Consider the following 27,268-nt stretch of genomic DNA (forward strand, 5'->3'; position numbering starts at 1 on the left):
GGCCTTGTGGGGTTCTGGAGAATGCATATTCCAGGTTATAGTCAGCTTGTGAGCCCTCTCTATCGAGTAACCCGGAAAAAGAACTATTTTGAATGGGGCCCTGAACAACAACAAGCCTTTGAGCATATCAGACAGGAAATAGCTCGTGCAGTAGCTCTTGGGCCTGTCCGGACAGGACCAGATGTACAAAATGTACTCTACACTGCAGCTGGGGAGCATGGTCTCAACTGGAGCCTCTGGCAGAAAACACCAGGAGAAACCCGAGGTTGACCATTAGGGTTTTGGAGCCGGGGGTACCGAGGATCGGAAGCCCACTACACCCCGACTGAAAAAGAGATACTAGCAGCATATGAGGGGGTTCGAGCCGCTTCAGAAGTTGTTGGTACAGAAGCATATCTTCTCTTGGCACCACGATTGCCCGTGCTACACTGGATGTTCAAAGGAAACATCCCCTCTACACATCATGCAACCAGTGCTACATGGAGTAAGTGGATAGCATTGATCACGCAACGGGCTCGACTGGGGAAATCTAACCGCCCAGGAATTCTGGAAGAGATCATGGACTGGCCAGAAGGCAGAGATTTTGGAGCATCGCCTGAGGAGGTGGCTCGTGCCCAAGAGGCACCACCATATAATGAGTTATCAGAAGATGAAAGGTGTTATGCTTTGTTTACTGATGGATCCTGTTGTGTGGTAGGGAACCATCGGAAGTGGAAAGCTGCTGTGTGGAGTCCCACACGACAAGTCGTTGAGGCCACTGAAGGAGAAGGCGAGTCAAGTCAGTTTGCAGAAGTGAAAGCCATCCAACTAGCCCTAGACATTGCTGAACGAGAAAAGTGGCCGGTACTCTACCTCTATACTGACTCCTGGATGGTGGCTAATGCCCTGTGGGGGTGGCTACAGCAGTGGAAGAAGACCAATTGGCAACGCAGGGGTAAACCCATCTGGGCAGCAGCATTGTGGCAGGACATTGCTGCCCGTATAGAACACATGACTTTAAAGGTACGTCATGTAGATGCTCACATGCCCAAAAGCCGTGCCACTGAAGAACATCGAAATAATGAACAGGTAGACAAGGCTGCCAAAATAGAAGTAGCTCAGGTGGACCTGGACTGGGAGCGTAAGGGTGAGCTATTTGTAGCTCGCTGCGCCCATGAGACATCGGGACATCTAGGGAGAGATGCAACATATAGGTGGGCTCGTGATCGAGGGGTGGACCTGACCATGGAGGCCATCACACAGGTCACTCATGAATGTGAAACATGTGCTGCAATCAAGCGAGCCACCAGAGTAAAGTCTCCCTGGAACAGAGGGCGGTGGCTGGGCTTTCGATATGGCGAGGCCTGGCAAATTGACTACATTAGACCACTGCCATGAACACACCAAGGCAAGCGCTACATACTCACGATGGTGGAAGCAACTACTGGTTGGCTAGAAACATATCCTGTAAACCATGCCACTGCCCAAAACACCATCTTAGGCCTCAAAAGGCAAATTTTATGGCGACACAGTACCCCAGAAAGAATTGAATCAGACAATGGGACTCATTTCCAAAATAACCTCATAAGCTCCTGGGCAAAGAAACACGGCATCGAGTGGGTGTACCACATCCCCTATCACCCGCAAGCATCTGGAAAAATTGAGAGATATAATGGACTGTTGAAGACTATGTTGAGAGCGCTAGGCAGTGGGACATGGAAGCATTGGGATACAAATTTAGCAGAAGCCACTTGGCTAGTTAACACCAGAGGATCTGCTAACCGTCCTGGTCCTGCCCAAACAAAACCCCTACATACTGTGGGAGGAGATAAGGTCCCCGTAGTGCACATGGGGAAGTGGCTGGGGAAGGCAGTGTGGATTTCTCCTCCCATGGGAAAAGGCAAACCCATTCGTGGGATTGTCTTTGCTCAGGGACCTGGGTGTACTTGGTGGGTAATGCAGAAGGATGGGGAGACCCAGTGTGTGCCTCAAGGACATTTAACCTTGGGGGAAAAATAATCTGTGATGTGGGTTGTATGTTGTAGGAAGTAATGTAGCAGGAATGACCTGAACTGCAGAGGAGTGAACTTCGCAAGGAACCAGACAAGTGCATCGGTGACCCAAACCAAGCTGGTGTTGGTGCCCAACGATCGAACATACTGCTTCTCCTGTCCTGACCACTCATCTTGACGGATGGGGCCCAAGTCATAACCTGTGTGTGAACATCTGGAGGAGTGGAAGAAGCCCATGGAATATCTATCTCTTAAAGGACAGGGGATAGTAATTCATAAGAATGTATAAATCTGTATGTTGGGTATAAAAGTGGTTTAAGTATGTAGTTTCAGTTGTAAGTGTTGGTAAGAAGGGATTTCAGTAATGAGAATTAAATACAATGGAATGGTTAGAAGATATCTGTATTAAATTATGTGGGACCTGAGCATGATGCAAATGGTATGGAATAAGGGGTGGAGATTGTATTGGGTCTGGCTGAGATGGAGTTAATACTCCCCATAGCAGCCCTCATAGCACTGTGCTCTGCATCAGTAGCTAGAAAGGTGTTGATAACACACCAGTGTTTTGGCTACTGCTGAGCAGTGCTGGCACAGCATCAAGGCTGTCTCTCCAACATTTTTGCCCCCCCCTCAATGGCAGGCTGGGGCAGGGCGAGATCTTGGGAGGGGACATAACCAGGACAGCTGACCTAAACTAACCAAACAGATATTCCATACCATATGACGTCAGCTCAGATATAAAAGCTAAGTAAAGGGAGACAGAAGGGGGGCATTTTTGTCTTCCGGAGCAACCACTACGCATACTGAAGCCCTGCTTCCCAGGAAGTGGCTAGACATCGCCTGCTGATGGGAAGTAGAGAATAACATCATTTGTTTTTCTTTGCTTTCACTTTATTAAACTGTCCTTATCTTGACCCACAAGCCTTTTGTTATATTTTCTCCCCCCTGTCCAGCTGAGAAGGAGGAGTGATAGAGCGGCTTTGGTGGGCACCTGGCATCCAGCCAGGGTCAACCCACCACATGATGGAACCAGAACTGACTTCAGCATGCAAGAATCCAACATTACACACCATCCTCCTGCTGCGTCCAATGTCACCAGCTCGTCACACCGCACTGAAACCAAGTCCTGCTCTGCCGACGACTGTGTGGACTTCACACGATCCCTCCTGCCCAGAAAGACTGGTAGGACAGATGGAGCCCAGAGTCGGCAACTAAATGAACTCAACGAACATTTTACAGAGATGGCCCGTAGACTAAGGGAATGATATCTCTGTGTGTGTGTGTATATATATATCTCAAAGGACGGAGAAGTTGAAGGGGATTGATTAGGATGTATTGGAAAGTATGGGACCTGAGCATGACGTCAATGGTATAGAATAAGGGGTGGATAATGTCCTGGTTTCAGCTGGGATAGAGTTAATTTTCTTTCTAGTAGCTGGTACAGTGTTATGTTTTGGATTTAATATGAGAAGAATGTTGATAACACACTGATGTTTTCAGTTGTTGCTAAGTAATGTTTAGTCTCAAGTCAAGGATTTTTCAGCTTCTCATGCCCAGCCAGCAAGAAGGCTGGAGGGGCACAAGAAGTTGGGAGGGGACACAGCCAGGGCAGCTGACCCAAACTGGCCAAAGGGATATTCTATACCATGTGACATCACATCTGGTATATAAACTGGGTGGAGTGGGGCTGGGGGGAATCGCTGCTCGGGAACTAACTGGGTGTCAGTCGGCGGGTGGTGAGCAATTGCATTGTGCATCACTTGTTTTGTATATTCCAATCCTTTTATTATTATTATTGTCATTTTATTATTGTTATTATTATCATTATTAGTTTCTTCTTTTCTGTTCTGTTAAACTGTTCTTATCTCAACCCACGAGTCTTACTTCTTTTCCCGATTTTCTCCCCCATCCCACTGGGTGGGGTGGAGTGAGTGAGTAGCTGCGTGGTGCTTAGCTGCTGGCTGGGGTTAAATCACGACACAGAGCCACCCTGCCAAAGCACAACAATATAGCAAGATATAAAGATCGCTCATTCGTCCTATAAAAGAAGCTTCTGTTGGTCCTTCTACACTTTCTCTAAGCCATGCAATTCAGAAAATCCTAATGTTATCAATTCATATGTATAATATGATTGAAATAACCAGGGAGCTGCTGAAGTCCTGCATACAGCCCCCATCAGTTAATATTTAAAATAGGGAAAGAATAACTAGACATGATTTAGGGTTTAGGAACTAACTACTAGACAATGGGGCTTTATGTTTATGTCAGAAAAGGTAATGGATTGTGGTCTGATCAGCAAACCTGGAAGAACCGCTTGGAACTGCCAAGATTAGGGAAGAAGTAGGTAAAAGGTAATTCCTACAGGGGGAGATTGTGACCACCGACTCATTGGCCACCTACTCAAATGATACCACCTACTCAAAAGAAGACAATGAAGGAAGAAAGAGTCTGCGCACTAATTTACATGAGGGGCGAAGAAGAAAGAACCAATCATTAAGGAAAATAACAATGAATATGTATTAGTTAAATGTATAAATGTGAGGATTTCTGAGACAAGGGTGTGCTGTCTTGAGACAGGCACCCATTCATGGGCACCAATGAAATTAATTTGAAAATACCTTGACTCTGTGTGTTATTGGCTTGCACACTGGGTAAATGAACCCCATTTCTGGGACAGCACTACCCAAAACTGAACGCCAACTGTCAGTCAGAAGAGCTGGAATAAACTGAAGGAAGTAACTTTGCTCGGTCTATTAAATATAATGATACACGAGGCTCAACATGGATCGTATACATGCAGATGAAACACACAGTTCAATAATCTAGATATATTTTTCTGTTAAACATGTGCTGAAATTTGACTATATGTCCAGTAAGCTTTGGATCACCATTCTAATATTTGGTTTTGTCAAGTATGAAATACAACTGGGAAAAAAGAAAAAGTCAGAAGAAAATAAGAAAACCTCCTACAAAAGTCTCTGCAAGTAATCTGTCACTTTCTTCCTCATGGCCAATAATGACACTGACACAGCAGAGTTTAAATGTCTTCCTCCCTCCGCTCTCCATCTATTACTGTTTCCCCTCTCTGGCAGGCTGGCTCATGGTAATTTTCCCACAAAAGAACACTCAAGAGCTCTAATGATTGTCACTCTAGTAGGTTATAGAGGCTTTCAACCTACAGTACCTATAAAAAAATGACAACATAAAGGATGTTTATATATACTGTAACATAAACATGAGAAATTTCTAAAAGAGTTTGTACCCCTGCTATAAAGTGTTTAAAGGTTCAAAATTAAATAACAAAAAAAAAATTACTTGACTAAGCCTATTCAATTCTCGGTCTCAGCTGAGCAAAGGTTTTGGCATGTGGCTCCAGGGGCAGAGGAGCCTGGCCACCCCCAATGGAGCAAACGAAAAGCCCCAAGAACAGCTGTGTGACCTGCAGATCCAGAAGCCAAAGCTGCGGTCGCTACTCTGTAGTATCAGTCAATCTGAACAGGAATGAATGTACTTCTCCTGCTAATTTTCAAGGTATCTGGTCAGTGCAGGTGTCTGAGATGTAGGGGATGAGAGGGATGATTCTTCTTTTGCCCATAAGGGCACACTTTTGCCTCACATGAACAGGATTACCAAATCACAGCCTCTTATCAGATCAGGCTCCTTGACAAGAATTTTTTAAATTCAGTTTTAAAATTTCAGACAAATAACTAACTAGCGAGAGCTACCTCTTCTGTTTCAGCCCTAAGAACAAATGGTGCCAGTCATTTCTATTAACATCTTTTTTTTTTTTTCCATGCTTCAGTATCAGGAAATAAAACAAAAGCTGCAATATAACCAAACAGTATGTGTACCAACTGCTCACATATAAAATGAGTTGGTGAAAGACATCAGTAGTTTGATGCAAAAATACCATCTTTCCATTCCCTGTGTTTTGTTATGAGCTGCTGCATTGGCAGGCTCCTACAAAACACTGCAACCAGTATGCCATTTGGAAAGCATAGCAATGCAAGCCTCTGGCAAAACGCGTCCTACACTACCAAAAACATTTCTACTCTTACCACACAGGTCTACCCATAAAGTGGCATAATTATAATAATAATTTTTTTAAAAAAGCAATATGAAAATATACTTCTGGGTACAATTCAAGTTACATTTGAATTTTTAAATCATCTTGAGGGTTTGTTTTTTTACTATGTTTTAGTCCAGCCATCTCAAACATTCTTAAACAAATCATTACACTCAAATATGCTCTTTTGATTACTGGTCACATAACATCCAGTTTTCACCTTAAGACAGTGCAACCAAATAGTTCAGAGTCTATAACCTCAGTCTTTCCAGTATCAGCCAACAACTCCCCAGGCTTTCATGTCCCAGTTTTTCTACTTACACATATTCCATTTTGTTTCAGAAATTATCCACAATCTATATGCAGTCCCTGGCTTTTTATCCTTCACACCATATAACCTCCTCTCCTTTTCTGCATGATTTAGCAAACTGAAATACCTGTAGAACATGTTCACCCACTATGGAAAACTTCTTCCCTCTTCTACTCTCAGATCTCCTGTGGTTAACTGTTGACGCGAAAGTCCCGGACACTGCACACAATCAATATGATCAAGCAGATGCCACTTTATTGCCAAGATAGCTCGGTTTATATGTTCATTCTAGTTACTGTTCACGCATAAGCAAATTAGAGATTGGTTAGCATGAGCTGTCCACGCGCCTAGTTACACCTAATGATTGGTTATATCAACACTGTACACATGCATAAACATAAGGCATAATTGGTTGTATTAACTAAAACATGCGAAACTTGTCTCAGTCTAATTGGTCAAGATAAGCTGCCAAATTGAGGTTCTTTGTGCCAAGTTCCCTTTATCGTGGAATGCGCACCTGTGTTCTTCTAATTGGCATCTTTCTTTTTTTGTCTTCTTGTTTATTCTGTTCAAGGCCTTCTAAAGGCATCTGGAATGCTCTTACTACCGTTAGCTAAATATGTGTCCACAAGCAAAGCATCCTTGAAGCCTGCTGCCTACAAAACATCCTTGGCTCACAAATTGATCAATTCTATCGAGTCTGGATTGTTCACTATGTGCCCATTACTTTCCAAGTATCCCACAAATCCCTCTTTTTGTTTTTGAACAATCCAGACTTTAGCCATTGCATTCTGTACCATCCTTCCTAAACAACTGAGTATACAAGGGATAATTAATAACAAGACTACCAATACTAACAAAACAATTCCCAACATTTTTAACAGATCTCTTATCCATCCCATAATTCCCCAATGGGTAAACAGCCTGTCTAACCATCCCAAACCATCACTAACCTGCAGTTTTTGAACTTGGTCCTTCATTATTTGTATAGCTTTATGGACCGATTCAGAGTGATCAGATAAATTCATACAACACATTCCATCTAAATCTTCACAACCATGACCATGTGCTAGCAATAGAAAATCAATAGCAGCTCGATTCTGCAACATTGCATGCCGTCTTGCACCGCAAACTCAGCCCAGCAATCGGTAGGTGCCAGCTTTACATGGGCGTCCCCATGGAGGCAACGATGGCCCTGCCGTACACCAGCCCGATGCTCTTCAGAAAATCCCGGTATTTATACATTTGCAGAGGAATGGATTTCAGCACACGTGGCCAGTGGGTGCCAAAATCCACCTTGGTTGCAACATGGGGAGCCTATGACGCATGCGCTCGCTGGCCAGGCGCGCTGCACGAGTCATAGCCATCCTGTCTACTGGTTCATGGGTTTTGTGATGCGGTTGCAATGCACCGAGAATCTTGACCTGTTATGTTGGTCAAGGTGACCTACAAGATCTATGAACACAATTAATTAAACACAGTAAAAGCAACATTATACCTAATAAAATACACAAGAATAAAAGAAACCCCGATTTTTAACAAAGATACAAACCAACTCCTAAGTCCCCATCCCGCAGCTAAATGCTCTAAGCCGAAATGACAGCTTTCTTAATTGCATTAAAGCTCTTGCAGCTCCTTCTTGCCTCTGCAGTTCTGTTATCTTGTTTATTAATTGCTCCACTGTCCAAGTTCCTCATGTCCGTTGTTTTTCTGGTGGTTCAAAGTCCGTTTATACTGCAGCTGTCACGTACTCTGGCCCACTCATGCTAACTGCGGCCTACTTATGCTAACTCTAAATAATCAGGCTCAAAGAAATGTCCCCCATTTTCCATGAAATCTCCCACAATTCCCCCTTTTTGTTTTTGTGCAAGCCAAGTTACATGAAATGCTTTTGCAATCATATGTTCAACTATTTTTATGATACGTGGTACAATCATTACAACTGCTAATATTACAATTACAATAACTAAGCCATGCATAAGCAAATCTTTCAACCATCCCATAATTCCCAAACTTGTTAGTCATCCACTTAACCCTGTGTTAGTTATCGTGAGCCTTTTTACTGTGAATCATATTGATATCGGGTGTTAGTAACATAAGTTGTCCGAGGCTACATGGCCTCCCGTTAAGTTTCGATGGAATTCCCTCCCACGCTCTATCCCCACAAATTAAAAACATCCCCGCAGGTAAAGCAGCTGGAATAGAAAAAAGAGCATGATATTCTGGAATAGATATAGTTACACCAAGCTGTAGCATTTCTATATACAGGCAAAATAGCATTTACATTCTGACCCTTTCGAGTGGTGTTATAGGTGTAATTAAACATCACACAGGCATTCACGATGACTGACCCTAACAACTCTAACTCTTGAGGTTCTTGCATTACTTGAGGCAGGTGTGCATACACACCGTCCCAATTATCGACACAGGATTGTGGGTTAGTACAAAGGGAAAATTCAGGCATTGGATCTGGCCAGGTGTCTAGAGGTAACCCCACCAAAGAGGTAGAAAAAGGGTTTTCAGGGGTAGCGACAGAAAGACATATAGCTTCTTGATGCGTTATGTTCGTCAAAGTTACCCATACATTCTGTTTTGGTTGTTGGATCATCCATTCTTCACTTATGTGTGTCACCCATAACAGGCCAAATGTAGCAAGGAGGAGGAGGAAAGTGAGGCGGGGGGGAAAGGGGTGCATCAAAGGATATGGTTGGCGGTTTTTCTCGCTTCACAGCAGCCTCCTGATTCTGTAGGGTTTCCTTTAAGCATACGGTTAGGGAGGCTTGGGAACTGTCAGATGGCTGATTAATATCGGCAGTCCCAGGGAGTGGAGCAGAAGTCAAGGGCACAGGAGCAGGTGGACAAGCTCCAGGGAAGCCAAAAGTCTCTCTCGCTGCATTATGTTTTTCTCCCCGCGTTTCTCCTTCACTTGCGGTGGGAGAGAGAGCAGCAAAAGCAGACGCAGCCGCTTTACGATCTGCTTTCATTTCTTGCAGAGTTGTCCTAATTAATTTCCATAAAGTTGCAAGACCTTTAACTTCTTTAGACCCATCACTAATTTCATCCCATAGGGAGGTTCCAATAGCTTCCCAGGTACTAAGCTCAAAAGCTGTACCCACACTAATTAAAAGGTTTCTGTCCAACGTTTTAAAAGCTAAGTCTTGACTGAGTTGTAAAACTTCTATGGCAAATTGTGCCTGCCATCCTGATCTGGCATAAGGACCTGCCCCCAATAACATTTGAGCTTGCACTCCAAACAAAGGATCCCCGTTCTGTCGTGGGATAGCGGCTGCATTTTCACAGGTCGCTTGCCAGTTTTGATAAAATTGGATCTGCTGGGATGGAAGCAGTAACATTTGCACAATCATTTTAACATCGTATGGTGTCAATAAATGTGCAGAAAATACATGTTGAATAACAGATTGACTGTATGGTGATTTTAACCCATATTGAGTGATTGCTGCCTTAGCTTCTTTTAAAACTTTCCAGTCTAACGCTTCCCAAACAGAACCCCCATGTGCCCCTGCCACAACTGGAAAGGCAGATGGAATAATTTCCCCTTCAATTAAAGCATCTCTGATTACCCCCTTCCATCTTTTTGCCGGATCTCCCACCCCACCCCCTGTTAATAAGGTCGCCGGAGGTGGCTGTGGCAAAGGAACCACGGCACCGATCTCACCCGATACGTCCTGGGAAACACAAGGATTCATTGGAGGTGGTTGCGGGAACGACGAAAATCCTGCGTTGAAGGGTGGTGGAGGCGCAGGAAAAGTTGAAGACGACGGCTCGGACTTCACCGATGGCTCCAGGCGGGCTTCAAGAGTCTCTAGCCTCTGTAACAGTTCCTTTAATTGTGGATCCCCCGAACCTATTGCCCATTCCTCCTTTCCCTCGAGCGGGGATGGGGGAGAGGATGGTGGCAGTGGTGGATACAGGGATGAGGCAACTGGTTTAGGTGATTGTGCTGGGTTCAGCTGGGATAGAGTTAATTTTTACAGGAACCTGGGAGGTGGGGGGGGGCATAGCCGGGGCAGCCGACCTGAACTAGCCAAGGAGCTATTCCATACCATGTGACATCATGCTCAGTATATAAATGGGGAGCGGGCCGGGGGGAGGGCTCGGGACTTTCGGTGGCGGAGCGTCGGGTTCCGGGTGGTGAGCAGTTGCACTGTGCATCACTCTTTTTGTATATTCTTTCATTAGTACCGTTGTTGTTGTTATAACTTTTTTTTGTGTTGTCCCAGTAAACTGCCCTTGTCTCAACCCTCGAGGTTCCAGTTTTTTTTTCTTTTCTCTCCTCCGTCTCCTCCCTATCCCACCGGAGGGGGGCGGGAGGAGTGAGCGAGCGGCTGCGTGGTCCTTTGTTACCGGCTGGGTTCAAACCACGACAGTGATGAAGGACGAGAATTAGAGACCAAGTTGTTTTCCGTCTCTTCTGCTGGTAGTGGTGGAAATTCTGTCAGGCTGTCGGCTTTTTCCAAAGGCTGATCTCTGGGCTCTGGATCTGCTACCGCAGATTTCCTGACTGCACTAGCCCCTGCGCCGGATACACGGGCCGGAACAACGGCTGGAATTTGTGGTGGCGCAAAAGTGAAGCTCGCCGGGGATGGCATCCCTTGTGGCCCTTTGGGCTGCAGTGCGGCAAAAGCAGAAGCTACTGCCGAACGTTCAGCTTTCATATCTTTTAAAGTTTCTATAATTAACTTCCACATGGTGGAATATCTGCTCGCCTCTTTTGAACCCGAACTTATGTTATGCCATAATTCTGGCCCTATCTTTTCCCAAGTAGGGATGGCAAAAGCATCTCCAAAGGTAGGGAGTAAGCTTTTTTCTCTCGCCCATAATAACAGGGCTTTCAGGGTAGACGAGTCATAACTTAATCCTCTCGCAGAGAGCATATGTTGGAGGAGCTTAACCACTGCTACCTCTTCCTTGGACATAGTGGACCCCATCTCCTCCCCAGCTGCTCGCCTGATCAGGACGAGATTTCCACGACGGTACCGGTTTTTTTTCCCCGAGTGCCGGGGCAGCACTCGCCTACAGCTGGCTTCCGCACCCTCTCTCCGTCGATTCCTGTCGTAGAATTCAACACCGATCTGAGGGTCCCTGTTCGGGCGCCACTTGTTGACGCGGAAGTCTCGGACACTGCGCACAATCAATATGATCAAGCAGATGCCACTTTATTGCCAAGATAGCTCGGTTTATATGTTCATTCTAGTTACTGTTCACGCATAAGCAAATTAGAGATTGGTTAGCATGTGCTGTCCACGCGCCTAGTTACACCTAATGATTGGTTATATCAACACTGTACACACGCATAAACATAAGGCATAATTGGTTGTATTAACTAAAACATGTGAAACTTGTCTCAGTCTAATTGGTCAAGATAAGCTGCCGAATTGAGGTTCACAAATTGGCTCACAAATTGATCAATTCTATCGAGTCTGGATTGTTCACTATGTGCCCATTACTTTCCAAGTATCCCACAGTTAACCAGGCTCTCAGGTTCCTTAGGCTTGAAATAACATTCAAATGTGTCGTGGTTTAACCCCAGCCAGCAACTAAGCACCACGCAGCTGCTCGCTCACTCCCCCCCACCCAGTGGGATGGGGGAGAAAATCGGGAACAGAAGTAAAACTCATGGGTTGAGATAAGAACGGTTTAATAGAACAGAAAAGAAGAAACTAATAATGATAATGATAACACTAATAAAGTGACAATAGTAATAATAAAAGGATTGGAATGTACAAATAATGCACAATGCAATTGCTCACTACCCGCCGATCGATGCCCAGTTAGTCCCCGAGTGGCGATCCCCCCACCCCCACTCCCCCCAGTTTCTATACTAGATGTGACGTCACATGGTATGGAATACCCCATTGGCCACTTTGGGTCAGCTGTCCTGGCTGTGTCCTGTGCCAACTTCTTGTGCCCCTCCAGCCTTCTTGCTGGCTGGGCATGAGAAGCTGAAAAATCCTGGACTTTAGTCTAAACATTACTTAGCAACAGCTGAAAACATCAGTGTTATCAACATTCTTCCCATACTGAACTCAAAACATGGCACTGTACCAGCTACTAGGAAGACAATTAACTCTATCCCAGCTGAAACCAGGACAAAATGATAGGCCAAAATTCTTCAGAAAATAAATTATATCTGAAATTCATACCCTAGCATACAAAAATAGGAGCATGACTACAGAAGCTTCTGTATGAAGGCTTCCGTTATATTGTTCAATATCAACGTGAACAATTAATGCACAGCATGTAAGTCAGGAGGAGAGTCTCTCTTCCTAAATCCTATGTTCTTTCTTTTTGATGGATGGACTTTTTATTCCCACTGGATCCATAAAGCTCCCTTGGGCTCTTACAGAGAGAGCCCTCAGCCTGCAGTAGTAGAAGGGGAGAGGAAAAGGGACCTGCAATGATTTTCACAATACTTTTGGTTACTTTAATAAAACATTAACCTTTTTATAATTGGAAAAAAGCAATAGAACAGGCTACAACAAATGCATGGGTGCAACAGTAAACAGCATTAATTTTTCCATCATGGCATTAAGTGCATTCATCTATGTCACAAGTTGGATCCAAGATACAAGCGCACAATGTATTTGCTTATTTCCCGTGTACATCAGATATATGTTCTAGTTATACACAATAAGCCTGAAAAAAATCAATGATGTATAAAGCATCTTCATGCAAATATTCTTGCTCTCCTTGCTCCGATGCAAGTTAGGCAGACCCCTCACACCACTTAAACCAGGGAACTCCCTGGTCTGGTTCGGACCTCTGATTATTACCCATTGCTGGTTGTGCAGGTTGGCAGTGATGAGACTGCAGAGAGAAATCCAAAGGCAATCAAAAGGGTTTTCAGGGCACTGGGACGATTAGTGGAAGGATCGGGAGCACAGGTAGTGCTTTTCTCAATCCCTTCAGCAGCAGGGAAATACACTGAAAGGAACGGGAAAACGCACCTGGTTAATACATGGCTCAGAGGCTGGTGCCATAGGTGGAATATTGGGGTTTTTGATCATGGGGAGGTTTACACAGCACCGGGCTTGCTAGCGACAGATGGTATCCAGCTGTCTCAAAGGGGTAAAAGAATCCTCGCTCATGAGATGTCGGGGCTCATAGAGACGGCTTTAAACTAGGTTCAAAGGGGGTAAGGGATAAAACTAGGTGCACCAGAGATGAGCCTGGGGGCAGCATGCTGATGTTAGGGGTAGATTCGATAACCCAGCTCAAATGCATCTATGCCAACGCACGCAGCATGGGCAATAAACAGGAGGAGCTGGAAGCCATTGTGCAGCAGGATAGATATGACTTAGTCGCCATCACAGAAACATGGTGGGATAACTCCCATGACTGGAGTGCTGCAATGGATGGCTACAAGCTCTTCAGAAGGGATAGGCAAGGTAGAAGAGGTGGTGGGGTGGCTCTTTATGTTCGGGAATGTTTTGACTGTACAGAGCTACATGATTCTGATGACAAGGTGGAGTGCTTATGGGTAGGGATGAGAGGGAAAGCCAATAAGGCAGATATTGTGCTGGGAGCCTGTTATAGACCACCCAACTAGGTTGAAGAGACGGATGAATCATTCTACAAGCAGCTGGCAGTAGTCTCAGAATCGCGTGCCCTTGTTCTCGTGGGGGACTTTAACTTTCCAGACATCTGCTGGAAATACAACACAGCAGTGAGTAAACAATCTAGGAGGTTCCTGGAGTGTGTGGAAGATAACTTCCTGACACAGCTGGTAGGTGAGCCAACCAGGGGAGGAGCCTTGCTAGATCTATTGTTTACAAACAGGGAAGGACTGGTGGGAGGTGTGATGGTTGGAGGCCGTCTTGGGCTTAACGACCATGAAATGATAGAATTCTCAATTCTTGGTGAGGCAAAGAAGGTGGTCAGCAAAACCACCACTATGGACTTCTGGAGGGCAAACTTTGGCCTGTTCAGGACACTGGTTGAGAGAGTCCCTTGGGAGACGGTCCTGAAGGACAAAGGGGTCCAGGAGGGATGGACACTCTTTAAAAAGGAAATCTTAAAGGCTCAGGACCAGGCTATTCCCATGTGCCGCAAGTCGAACCGCTGAGGAAGACGACCGGCCTGGCTGAACAGGGAGCTTTTGCTAGGAGTCAAGAAAAAAAGGAGAGTTTATAATCTCTGGAGGAAAGGGTGGGCAACTTGGGAGGAGTACAGGGATCTTGTTAGATCATACAGAGAGAAAATTAGAAAGGCGAAAGCTCAGCTAGAACTAAATCTGGCCACTATCGTAAGGGACAACAAAAAATGTTTTTACAAATATGTTAACAGTAAAAAGAATCCCAAGGAGAATATCTATCCTTTAATGGATACAGAAGGGAATGTAGCCACCAGAGATGAGGAAAAGGCTGAGGTACTTAATGCCTTCTTTGCCTCAGTCTTTAGTAGGGAGACCAGTTATCCTCAGGGTACTCCACCCCTTGAGCTAGAAGGTGAGGATGAAGAGCAGAACATACCCCCCTTAATCCAGGAGGAATTAGTTAGGGACCTACTACGCCATCTGGACACTCACAAATCTATGGGACCTGATGGGATCCATCCAAGAGTACTGAGGGAACTGGCGGAGGTCCTTGCCAAGCCACTCTCTATCATCTATCAGCAATCCTGGTCAACAGGGGAGGTCCCAGAGGACTGGAGGCTTGCCAGCGTGACTCCCATTTACAAGAAGTGTCGGAGGGAGGATCCAGGGAACTACAGGCCTGTCAGCCTGACCGCGGTACCAGGGAAGATTATGGAACGGTTTGTCTTGAGAGAACTCACATGGCAAGTCCAGGACAAGCAGGGGATCGGGCCCAGTCAGCATGGGTTTACAAAAGGTAGGTCCTGCTTGACCAACCTGATCTCCTTCTATGACCAGGTGACCCGCCTAGTGGATGAGGGAAAGGCTGTGGATGTTATCTACCTTGCCTTCAGCAAGGCCTTTGACACTGTCTCTCACAGCATACTCCTTGAGAAGCTGGCGTCTCATGGCTTAGACAAGTGTACTCTTCGCTGGGTGAAAAACTGGCTGGATGGACAAGCCCAGAGGGTTGTGGTGAATGGGGTGAAATCCAGTTGGCGGCCGGTCACAAGTGGTGTTCCCCAGGGCTTGGTGTTGGGCCCCGTTCTGTTTAATATCTTTATCAATGATTTGGATGAGGGGATTGAGTGCACCCTCAGCAAGTTTGCAGACGACACCAAGTTGGGAGGGAGCGTTGATCTGCTTGAGGGTAGGGAGGCTCTACAGAGGGATCTGGACAGGCTGGATCGATGGGCCGAGGCCAATCGTATGAAGTTCAACAAGGGCAGGTGCCGGGTCCTGCACTTTGGTCACAGCAACCCCATGCAACGCTACAGGCTTGGGGAAGAGTGGCTGGAAGCTGTCCAGCAGAGAAAGACCTGGGGGTGCTGGTTGACAGCCAGCTGAATATGAGCCAGCAGTGTGCCCAGGTGGCCAAGAAGGCCAATGGCATCCTGGCCTGTATCAGAAATAGTGTAGCCAGCAGGAGCAGGGAAGTGATTGTTCCCCTGTACTCAGCACTGGTGAGGCCGCACCTCGAGTACTGTGTTCAGTTTTGGGCCCCTCACTATAGGTAAGACATTGAGGTGTTGGAGCGTGTTCAGAGGAGGGCAACCAAGTTGGTGAGGGGCCTGGAGCACAAGTCTTATGAGGAGCGGCTGAGGGAGCTGGGGCTGTTTAGTCTAGAGAAGAGGAGGCTGAGGGGAGACCTTATAGCTCTCTACAACTACCTGAAAGGGGGTTGTAGTGAGGTGGGTGTTGGTCTCTTCTGTCAGGTGGCTGGAGATAGGACGAGAGGAAATGGCCTCAAGTTGTGGCAAGGGAGATTTAGGTTAGATATTAGGAAAAATTTCTTTACTGAGAGGGTTGTCAGACATTGGAATAGGCTGCCCAGGGAAGTGGTTGAGTCACCATCCCTGGAGGTATTCAAAAAGCATGTAGACAGGGTACTCCATAACATGGTTTAGTGGGCATGGATGATGGTTGGACTCGATGATCTTGAAGGTCTTTTCCAACCTAAATGATTCTATGATTCTATGATTTTATGAAACAGGTGAACGCCATCTTTCTTTTATGTCACCAGCCAGCATCCTTGTGGTCAGCCAAAGCCTTTACAATGATCAGGCAGTATCCACTGTAGTTAACACACGTGTGCCTTGTGGTGGATAAATTACATGTCACCCAAAAAAGTGTGTCTGGACCCAGTACAATCAAAGAAATTCATTCTCTCAAAGCTACCTATTATTTCAAGGAAATTAGCTATTCAAGAAAAATACTTAACTAAGAACCATCAGTAACAAGGCACAGGCTGCTTTACAACAGTGACTGCTTTTTCTGAAATGGTTTCTGAACTGATATGGCCTTCTTGTTAAACACACCTTAGTGCTGGAAGATACCAGAGCTCATCACACACTTCCACAGAAATAGCCTTCCTCACAGGGAGGTGGAGGGGCCATTTCTCCCTGTCCCAGGCTGCAGTCCCTCCATGCCGTACACACTGTCCTGCACCAGCAGAACTGGCCAGCGTACAGGAGGCCAGCAGTGACCGTATCGCATAAGGACCATCTCTTCTGTGCGGTGTTTGTTACCACCACCCAGCACAAGCAGACCCCAAGACTCACTGCTGCTCTCCAAAGGTCAGAAATCACAGCTAAAAAGTGTAAAATGTTGTCTCACACACACTCTCTCTGATCCTATTGCAGTAGCATTGTGGCCACAAGCAAGAAAAGTTTATCTACACATACTGGACCAGCAGGTTAGCACTAGCTGGAACAACAAACACAAGTCAAGTCTGAAAAGTTTTGGCTGCACGTGCTACAGTTATGTGTGTGGATGAGCCAAGAACTGCAAATGGATTCAGGAAAAATAGGCAGTATTTCCCACTACACGCCGTAAATCGTTCCTTCTAGCGGCTCAACTCACTGAGGCAAGTGTGGCCCTAGAATATGCCCTACAAAAACCAGGACTCAACCTGGAAGACCAAAGCCCCAGCATAAGCATAGCTCACTGGGCTTAATCTGTGCATGCTGTGAAGTACATATGGGTTTGTGAAGTTCCAGAGCCCCGACCGTGCTATATTCTGTCCTGTTTACTTAACATCTGACTTAGTCCTTAGAGCTGCTCTGTGCCTGAGTTCAAACTGTCACAGTCATTACAAAAGCAACAGTTTTCTTGGGGGCTTCTTTGTAAGTAGAAGTTCCATAGAGTTCCCCGGACATACCTTTTGTTCTTATGCATTCTTCTTCCCGTAACTAGGCTCAGCCATAAAAAGTAATCAAATCTAAAGATATGCCAGCTCATTACTTCTAATTGCTTTTCTTCTCTCAATCCTCATCCCAGACCTTCCTTACTCTAGGCAGAACAGATAAAGTTTGGTCCCAAATGTAATCACAATCAGGCCTCTTCAACTCATGTGAAGCAAGGTACAAGAACCATAATCTAGAAGGAATCCTGCTTTCTTATACCTCTTCACTCACTTTTTATAGAATCGCATAAAGCCACAAGCAATCTCATGAACGGTCAAAACACCAAACAGTTCAAACTTTTTGGGATGAAAACAGTATACCAGGCATCACTCAAAACAATTATAAGTTATAAAGTAGGTTCATAACATGGTTCTTGAGCAAACACAATTTAATAAGCATTCGGTACCAAATTCAAACAATATTTGCAGTCATGCAACAAAGGAAAGCCCACTGCACCAATTCGTTCTCAAGATAACACTGACAAATTCCTATGTGCGTGTGAGAAAGGCAGGCGAAAAAAGAAAACAACATGAAATATAGCGGAAATCAGGCTGCTAGCTGAATATTGAGAGCAGCTGGGAATAAGGCACACAGTTTATGAAGTGAAGCAAAACCTGATAAGCATGCTTATTTAACCGAGACAGCTGAAATAAAATTTGTTGGTTCTTTCAGTCTGTTTCTCCTGGCCTACAGGCTCTTTCTCTTTCTCACAGTCAGACCATTGCTACCCAATCCCCAAACTCCAACAGGCACAAAAGGAGTTGTTCAGCTATATCAATAAGGTTGTAGAGATGAACCACGTACAGAATAAACCCCAAAACTGTTGCATACTGGTCAGGCACACAGGCATCTGTTTGCAGAACTAACATAGGTAGTTTCTATCTACAAGTTACCAGCAATGCATCCTAGAGATCTACTGGAATATGGAGCCAGCCCACTGGGATTTGAACGAACCCAGTATTTTACAGGTGCAGCAGATTTTCGAGGCTAGAAACAGCCATTGGATGTTTCTACCTGGACAAGAACAGGCAAAAATACTTCTGTTCTCCCCAAGTTCTAGGCTGGCCAGACCTGAACCAGCACCACTGCAAAAGCTGGAGTACTGAGTGACCATATCGGAACTGTCCAGGACCACAATGCCATGACAGCCTGGGCTACAAGCAAATAGCCACTTAGCACAGTGCTGGAACAGCTCCTTGATAATAGGTCAGGATTTTTTTCTTCTCCTACTGAAGGGCCAAGTTTTACCAATCTCATTTTCTCCTGAGGCAGTAAAACTTCAAACTCAATTTAAGCACTTGAATGATGCAACACAATGGTGAGGAGACCAAGTTGTAATTAATAACCTAACTCTTTCCAACTACCCCTCAGAGGAGTTGTGTGTTAGCTGCTGACAAATCTGTATTGCACAAAATTACTCTGTAGAGCATCTGAAATATTACTTTATGTTTTGACTGACTACTTATAAACTGAGTTTGAAGACTGTAATGGATTTATGACAGTATTTAAACAGCTTTTTAAGTTCTAAATATTAATTATCTCCATCCCTATTATTGCCCAGTGTTTAAATGGTACCCAAATGCAACTGATTATTCATATTTATGTCTTCATATATCATCTTTGTTCTAGGATTACAAGTATAAGCTTATTAAGCAATTGGAGACAGAAATCTTTCACCTTAATGAGTGTAAAGCCAGTGAAGCATCTTCTCTTTGCACATTCTAAGTTCAGTTTCCCACATTATGCACCCTACATACTGATCTGTGCTTGATGCACAGGCCTAGCAGGTCTAGCACTATGATACCCTAACACTGTGTGTCTCTAAGTGACTACAGAAAAGGAGAGACAGGAAAGCCTAACTCCTTCCACACCAGAAGAATGGGTGCTGTGTTTACTCTCTAATGTAGAGAGGTTAAAATTTTCTCCTAAATTTACCAGAGCTCCATAGCCTCCCATCTGTGTTCCCCCGTGCAGAGTTCATTGTCTCCACCACATCTCCAGCATTCTCCATACAGCCCTGGGTTACCTCTTCTTCCCCTGTATGACCACATTCCCACACAGTAGATCCCTTCCACAAAACATAACTGCTAGCTCGACCATGTAGCAGGACAAAAGACTATGTTGCAGACTGTATCACTACACAAATAGGAGTATCTTAATAACTCAAAGTTATAAAACTGAGTATGATTTAGAAGATATGGATGTCAGTGTCACGGTCAGTGGATTTTTGGAAAGTCAAAAGACTAACATAAATGTGATTAGCATGATAAGTATGAATAGCATGAGAGCTGAAGTTTTAGAGCTCATAAATGAGGAGTATTTGATTACCACTACAATCCTTTAGCTACTGACTACATGGATAACAAATGAAGTGGGACAACCTTACACCTGAAAAGTTATTCTGAACTGAGTGCCTGTGCACGTGCATCCACACACTTAATACAAGTATCTCTCATATCAGTGACCATTAGTGCTCGAAGCAGAAGACTGGACAAGAATGTTTTCCAGTAGTTATTCCTTCAGTAAAAATCATTTTAATTGTTCTTTACATCTCCACAACATTGTACCTCTGAAATGCTCAGCAAACAGTAAGGAAAATTACCTTGTTTAGGTAAGACATTAAGTCCCATCCTGTCGCAAACCACCCTGCTACTGTGAAGCATTTCTGAATTTTATATTAATTTATTAATAAAAAAATAAAGTTTCTGGTGATGACTTTCTTTTCAATAGAATACCTGCTTTCTAAAGGTCAATAAAATATCATGCTTAAATGTGTTTTCGTTTCATAATCTGCAGCAAATGTGATATGGAAAACATCCATCTGTGTCACAAAACAGCCTTCACAGTTTACTAGGAAAAATTTTCCCATACACTGAGAACCAGCTCTTTGGCAAGATGATGCTTGTTACATCTCTCGTGAATTAAAATTACGTGCAAATAAACACCCACCTCACACAAAGAACTTAACTTGGGATTCATATACAATAAAGAAAGATTTCCCTTATGATAAACAATTTGAGCACAAAGTATTCCTTCAAGTCCTGACAAATCTGTTCCTGCCAAGCTAGTATCTCATTGCATCAGCCTTCCGCCTTCACCACGATTGTAGTGGCAGCCTCGTCACCTCTCTGCCTGTTTTCCTTACACTGCCCTCTTCCCAGAATTACCATCCCAGCTCTGCTGGGCCAAAGATTCGTCTTTCCATCAGATATGTGGTGAAAATATAGGCAAGATCCTTTTAGTTAAAATGAACCTGACCCTTTAGCAAACCCTTCATTCAGGGACTCCCATGTGGGCTGAGGGGACTCATTATTGTACTGCTAGTATCCTTGCCTTTCCCCACCAACTTTATCCCCTCTTCTTGTTATTACTATCATCTTTATTTATTTGCAATGCTTTGAAAACATTTTGACACCTATCTTGAGACTGCAAGAGCTTCAACTGGGCTGAATGCAAGTGCTGTCATGTCTGATAAAACATTTTTTTTTTTTAAATCAGACAAAAAAAATAATCAAAGCATCTCTGCCTATGTTGCTTTCTCAATTACAAATATTCACAGCTTCTATTTTGTCCATGGAAATCTGGTATTTCAAATAAGATACATAATGTTATATTTATTCAGTTCAATGCTCCCATTAGTAGCACAAGATAAATACTAGCTTTGATAAAAAACAATTTCTGCAGCAAAAGGAAGCTTCATTTGATAGGAGCAAGGCCTACCTCTTTTACATACACATTAACAGAAATGAATGCATAGTCAAGGGAGAGACCCTATGAGTAAAAGTTATACAACCTAAAAGGACCAATATATATTATACTTCCTCAGCCTCCAGATCATGGTAAAGAAAGGTACCAACCCAGAAATAGGGAAATTGCCATCAAAGATTTATTTTAGCTTTCCCTACTGGAAACAGGCACAAGAGGTCACATACAGTATTGCATGCTGCTTCAGTTAGTAAAAACATGCAGAATCGAACTCCGTATATCTCCCCAACACACCCAGCATGGCACAGACACCCAAGCGCTCTCTGGTAGCGGTGCTGCTGTGCTGTACAGTGCTACAAAAAAATAACACCTCTATAAAAGTTGCTATAGAATCCCCAAGTTTATATATTTGCATGGTGCTGCACTATGCTGTGCAGACATATCAACACTGGGAGACAATGAAACAGCCCATAGTAATAAAAACAATGCTTAACCATACTCAAAGAATTTGACTCCAAAGTATTTGGGGGGGTATCTATGACTTCTCTATGCATTAGAGTAAGTTTCAGCAGTTATTCTCATATATTTAATAAAAGTACCACTACCATTTACTGGCAATTTTAGAAATGACTCTTCAGAAGCATTCCTGTCTTGTTTGTCAATCCTTTATTAAAATATGCTAATGTCCTGAATTAACACAGTAAGTAGCAATTCTAGTAATGCAAGACTGAGATGTGGTGATGAAAGACACCGCATTCCTATTTAAACATTTCAAGTTGTCTGAATAACTTTCAGTAATACTTATATTTATCAGAGCCACAAAACATCTCAATTGCAATCTACTCTAATCTCAATATTTAAAATAGCATCTTTTAAATAAATTCTGGTATTTTAAATAAATCTTACCAAATGCCCATATATTGATTCTATTCCAAACTACATTTTTCACCACTGATGTGAGCAATCAAGTCTACACTATAGCTAAGAGTCTTTCAGATTTAAGTTAAGCACCTATTTATCTTGTAAGTAATTTCAATTTTTCCTATCAGTAAACACTTGCTTAAAGGTTCACAGGATTTAAATGGGATCCATCTCAAGTGGTGGGCTACAGTTTTTTAATTGCTTCATTCTTATTTCTGATTTAACCATGAACAGAAAGATGACCAGGTGTGGGTCTTTTGTAGTTGCTACACCAGGAGGAAAGTGAAGCTGTGACTGAATGCAGTAAGTTAACAATACACTAGATTCTGAATGAGATATACACTACTGAAAAGATGAGTAACTAATGCACATCCATTCACTTGATCTCTAGAATTAGCCCTGTGAGAGTTTGCAACAAATATCACTGAAGACATTGCTGTGAGAAAACACATTCTATTTCATATACTTCTATTTAGAATATTTGCAGTATTTGTTTTTAAAAAAAATTCTCTTCAGCTTTTCTTCCTGTGCAGTACTTACAGCAGACTGATGTCTTGAATAAAGGCTGGAGTTGAAAGACTCCATTGTATTTTTGTAGCGCTTAATTTATGCTTGCTTGAGCGACTTTGAAACTTTTGGTATATAAGAAAAACTTGAGCTTTGTTAACAGTACGCATAAATAGATAAGAAGCCTTAAGTTTTGCTGAGCTTTGTGATTAAAACCTGCTAGGACCAGCTAACTAGGAAGAAGAGATGAACCACCTGAGATGACCCACACTGCGCATGCCTTAAGAGAGAGTTCAATTAGTGGACACCAAGAAAATGACCACCAGAGGGTTTCGAAGACCCCAAAAGACCACCGACCCATTTAATAGCACATGCCCAAATGGGCGGACACTATGTAAATAATTTCTGGGAAATAACATGAATATGTACGACAATTCCGGGAAATGTAATGAATATGTATATATTAGAACAATATAAGCTTTGCTTGCTGTAGGTAGCGGTATGCACGTTAGGAGGAACTATCCCACATGCATCCAGCGCTGCAGTAAAGAATGCCTGCTTTCTAAAACTCAAAAATTGAGTCTTAGAGAGTTTCTTCGACCGGCTTTTTCGGTAACAAGACCACATACTAAGAAATTCAATCAATTATCGATGGCATGAAAAATTAAAAAAAAAGAGGGGGGAAATTGTATAAACTGGAAGAAACCACACAGAAACACTCCGATTAGATCCATTACAGCAGGAAAAATTGAGATGCTGACAGCTCGTGTACCCTTCTCGCTCTGCTTTTTAAATTCAAGTCCATACAGAAAAGAAGGTTTCTCTAAAGAACAGTGTTTAGCCAGATCTCCAAAACCATGTTTTCTCTCTCCAGACAGCTCCCCCGTCATCTCCCTTCATCACCCACAGCACACGGGGTCACAAACCTTTTCGCCCCCACGCCTGCCCCCTGCTAGTCGTCCATACCGCGGGTCCGCGGCCACAGCCAGACCTGACTCCCACTACCACAGCCCGTGTCCGGCGCCCCACTGCCCACGCGAGCGGGACACGCCGAACGCCCCCGCTCCCAGAGGGGCGACGGTACCGACGACGACGCTCTGCCCCGCGGCAGCGATCGCCGCTCCCCGGGGACCGACCGGGACCGCGGGGCGGGCGGCCGGGGGCTGTTCAGAGACCCACCGCCACCCCCACGCAAAAGCCGGGCGGGCGGGAGACGAAGCCCGAGAGGAGACAGACCTCGGCCCGCCGGGGCTGGGGACAAGGAAGCCGCCCCGCCCCACGCGGGACGCAGCCGCCGCCCGGCCGCAAAGCCGCCGCCAGTACTCACCAAGTCGCTCAGAAATTTCCCCCGAGTTTCGGCGGCGCTTCGGGCGGCGGCGGGCGCCGCCCACCCCGGCGAATGCCGGCACCATCGGAGCGCCTCAGCGAGGGGCCGCCGCGACGGCGCCGCCGGGCATCGCGCTCCCTCCCCCGGGCCGGCCCCAACTTCTGAGACAGCAACGACCGAAAACGGCGACTGAGAGCGGCCGGACGTGGGGCTGAGCCTGCACCCCTCCCCACCGCACCCCCTCCCGCGGGGCGGGGAGGTCAGGCCGGGGCGGGGGACAGCCAGGGAGCGCAGGCTACCGCCCCTCCCCGCACATGCACCCCACCTCCGTTCCCCCGCCGTAGGCAACCCGCCGAGCCCCATCTTCGAAGCACTCACTTCACTCGCCGCGGTCCCCTCCGCGCCTGCCCTGCCCACCGGGGCGCGTGGCGCTCAGCGGTCGCCGTCACCTCTTCCTCCTCCTCCTCCTCCTCCCATAGCCGCCGCGCCCCACTCTGCAGCTGGCTGGTCGTCAGCCGTGGAGAGGAGGGGGTAAGTAAGCGAGGCCGATAGCGCGCCGGGTGAACATGTCTGTCGGGGGGGAGGGGATGAGGGGGTTGGCGGTCGCCTCGGGGCGGGAGAGCCGAGCGGGTGGGGGCGGCTCCGCGCGTTCCCGGGAGTGCCACTGGCTGCCCGGGAGCCCCAACCGGTGCGTGTCACTTTCACTGCGCCGCGGGGCTCCATCTAGGGGAAGGCGGCAGCTACTACAGCGCTTCTTCCTGCTGGGTGGGGAGTGGGAGGGAGAAGTTCCCCCCGGAGGCCGCGAAGAAGTTATGCCGCTCCCCTGGCAGGTCCGCAGAGCGGTCGCCGGAGGCGTCGCCGCGGCGCCGCTCTTCAGTGGACCGTCCAAGGCGGAGCGGCTTGCTGGTGTGGGGCGAGGGCCCGGGCACCCGGCCCCGGCCTGCATCGATAAGGGGAGGGCTAGTGCCTGGGTTTGTTTTCAGGAAGGTGGTAAATTCGAGTTTAGGGTGAAGCAGCTGTCAACGAGCTGTGCATGTGGCTGCCAGGTAGAAACGAAGTGGTTTTGAACAGCTGAAAGTGCAATGATGTGCCTGGGCACTTTCCTCAACCAGGTGTCTGGAAGAGCACACACAGGGCTAAGTAGTGCAAGCATAAACATGAACATGTATTGGGTTTGCATGGCAAGGTTTTGGTAGTGGGGGGGCTATAGGGGTGGCTTCTGTGAGAAGATGCTAGAAGCTTCCCCTATGTCCGATAGAGCCAATGCCAGCTAACTCCAAGTCAGACCCACTGCTGGCCAAGGCCGAGCCCATCAACGACAGTGGTAACACCTCTGGGATAACATATTTAAGAAGGGAGGAAAAAAAAGCTGCGCACCAGCCATTGCAGCCGGAGAGAGGAGTTAGAACATGTGAGAGAAACAACCCTGCAGACCCCCAGGTCAGTGAAGAAGGAGGGGGAGGAGATGCTCCAGGCACCGGAGCAGCCCGTGGGGAACACCATGGTGAGGCAGGCTGTCCCCCTGCAGCCCAGGGAGGTCCACGGTGGAGCAGATATCCATCAGCAGCCCGTGGAGGACACTGTGGAGCAGGTGGGTGCCCGAAGGAGGCTGTGACCTCGTGGGAAGCCTGTGCTGGAGCAGGTTCCTGGCAGGACCTGCGGATCTGTGGAGAGAGGAGCCCATGCTGGAGCAGGTTTTCTGGCAGGACTTGTGACCCCACGGGGGACCCACACTGGAGCAGTGTGCTCCTGAAGGACTGCACCTCGTGAAAGGGACCCATGCTGGAGCAGTTTGTGAAGAACTGCAGCCCGTGGGAAGGACTCACGCTGGAGAAGTTCATGGAGGACTGTCTCCCGTGGGAGGGACCCCACGCTGGAGCAGGGGAAGAGTGTGAGGAGTCCTGCCCCTGAGGAGGAAGGAGCGGCAGAGACGACGTGTGATGACCTCACTGCAGCCCACATTCCCTGTCCCCCTGTGCTGCTCAGGGGGGAGGAGAAGGTAGAGAAAATTGGGAATAAAGTTAAGCTCGGGAAGAAAGGAGGGGTGGGGGGGGAAGGTATTTTAGGATTTACTTTTTATTTTCTTATTACTCTGCTCTGATTTGATTGGTATTAAATTAAATTAATTTCCCCAAGTCGAGTCTGTTTTGCCTGTGATGGTAATTGGTGAAGTGATCTCCCTGTCCTTATCCTTGACCCATGAGCCTTTTGTTATATTTTCTCTCCTCTGTCCAGCTGAGGAGGGGGAGTGATAGAGCAGCTTTGGTGGGCACCTGGTGTCCAGCCTGGGTCAACCCACCACAACAGGAAAAGGGAGAATGACTGCTTAGACTTTTCTTATAATAATACAGATTTTTCTTTTGAGAAACACGTTAAGATTGAAAACAGTCAAAATGAGCATAGTGTCATAATTTTATTTTATTTAGGTATCATTTATGTTGACAAAGTACCAGAGATAGACTCACAACAGTGACTTCAGCAGTGACATACTGATCTTTAATGCCTTTACAGTAGCCTCTCCCATGTTGGGTCAGCATCTGCCATCCTCGTACAACAGAGATGAGACAAGAGCCACACAAGCCAGTGTTGCAAGACATTGTGGTTTAACCCCAGCCAGCAACTAAGCACCACGCAGCCGCTCACTCACTTCCCCCCCACCCAGTGGGATGGGGAAGAAAATCAGGAAAAGAAGTAAAACTCATGGGTTGAGATAAGAACAGTTTAATAGAACAGAAAAGAAGAAACTAATAATGATAATGATAACACTAATAAAATGACAACAATAATAATAAAAGGATTGGAATATGCAAGTGATGCACAGTGCAATTGCTCACCACCCGCCAACCTACGCTCAATTAGTCCCTGAGCGGCGATCCCCCTGCCCCCACTCCCCCCAGTTTATATACTACATGTGACATCACATGGTATGGAATACCTCTTTGAGCCACTTTGGGTCAGCTGCCCTGGCTGTGTCCTGTGCCAACTTCTTGTGCCCCTCCAGCCTTCTTTCTGGCTGGGCATCAGAAGCTGAAAAATCCTTGACTTGAGACTAAACATTACTTAGCAACAACTGAAAACATCAGTGTGTTATCAACATTCTTGGCATACTGAACTCAAAACATAGCACTGTATCAGCTACTAGGAAGACAATTAACTCTATC

General features: G+C 45.7%; 1 protein-coding gene across 1 annotated transcript in view; it reads right to left on the reverse strand.

Annotated features, from left to right (window-relative positions):
- Positions 1-24,646, reverse strand: part of LOC128136277 (growth hormone receptor-like) — a 231,411-nt gene extending 206,765 nt beyond the window's left edge. The window contains exon 1 of the mRNA XM_052775536.1: positions 24,486-24,646. The gene's annotated coding sequence lies outside the window, so the exon portion shown is untranslated. The remainder of the gene's footprint in view (positions 1-24,485) is intronic.
- Between the last annotated feature and the right edge of the window lie 2,622 nt (positions 24,647-27,268).

This window comes from Harpia harpyja, chromosome W (assembly GCF_026419915.1).
Source record: "Harpia harpyja isolate bHarHar1 chromosome W, bHarHar1 primary haplotype, whole genome shotgun sequence".
NCBI classification, from domain to species: Eukaryota; Metazoa; Chordata; class Aves; order Accipitriformes; family Accipitridae; genus Harpia; species Harpia harpyja.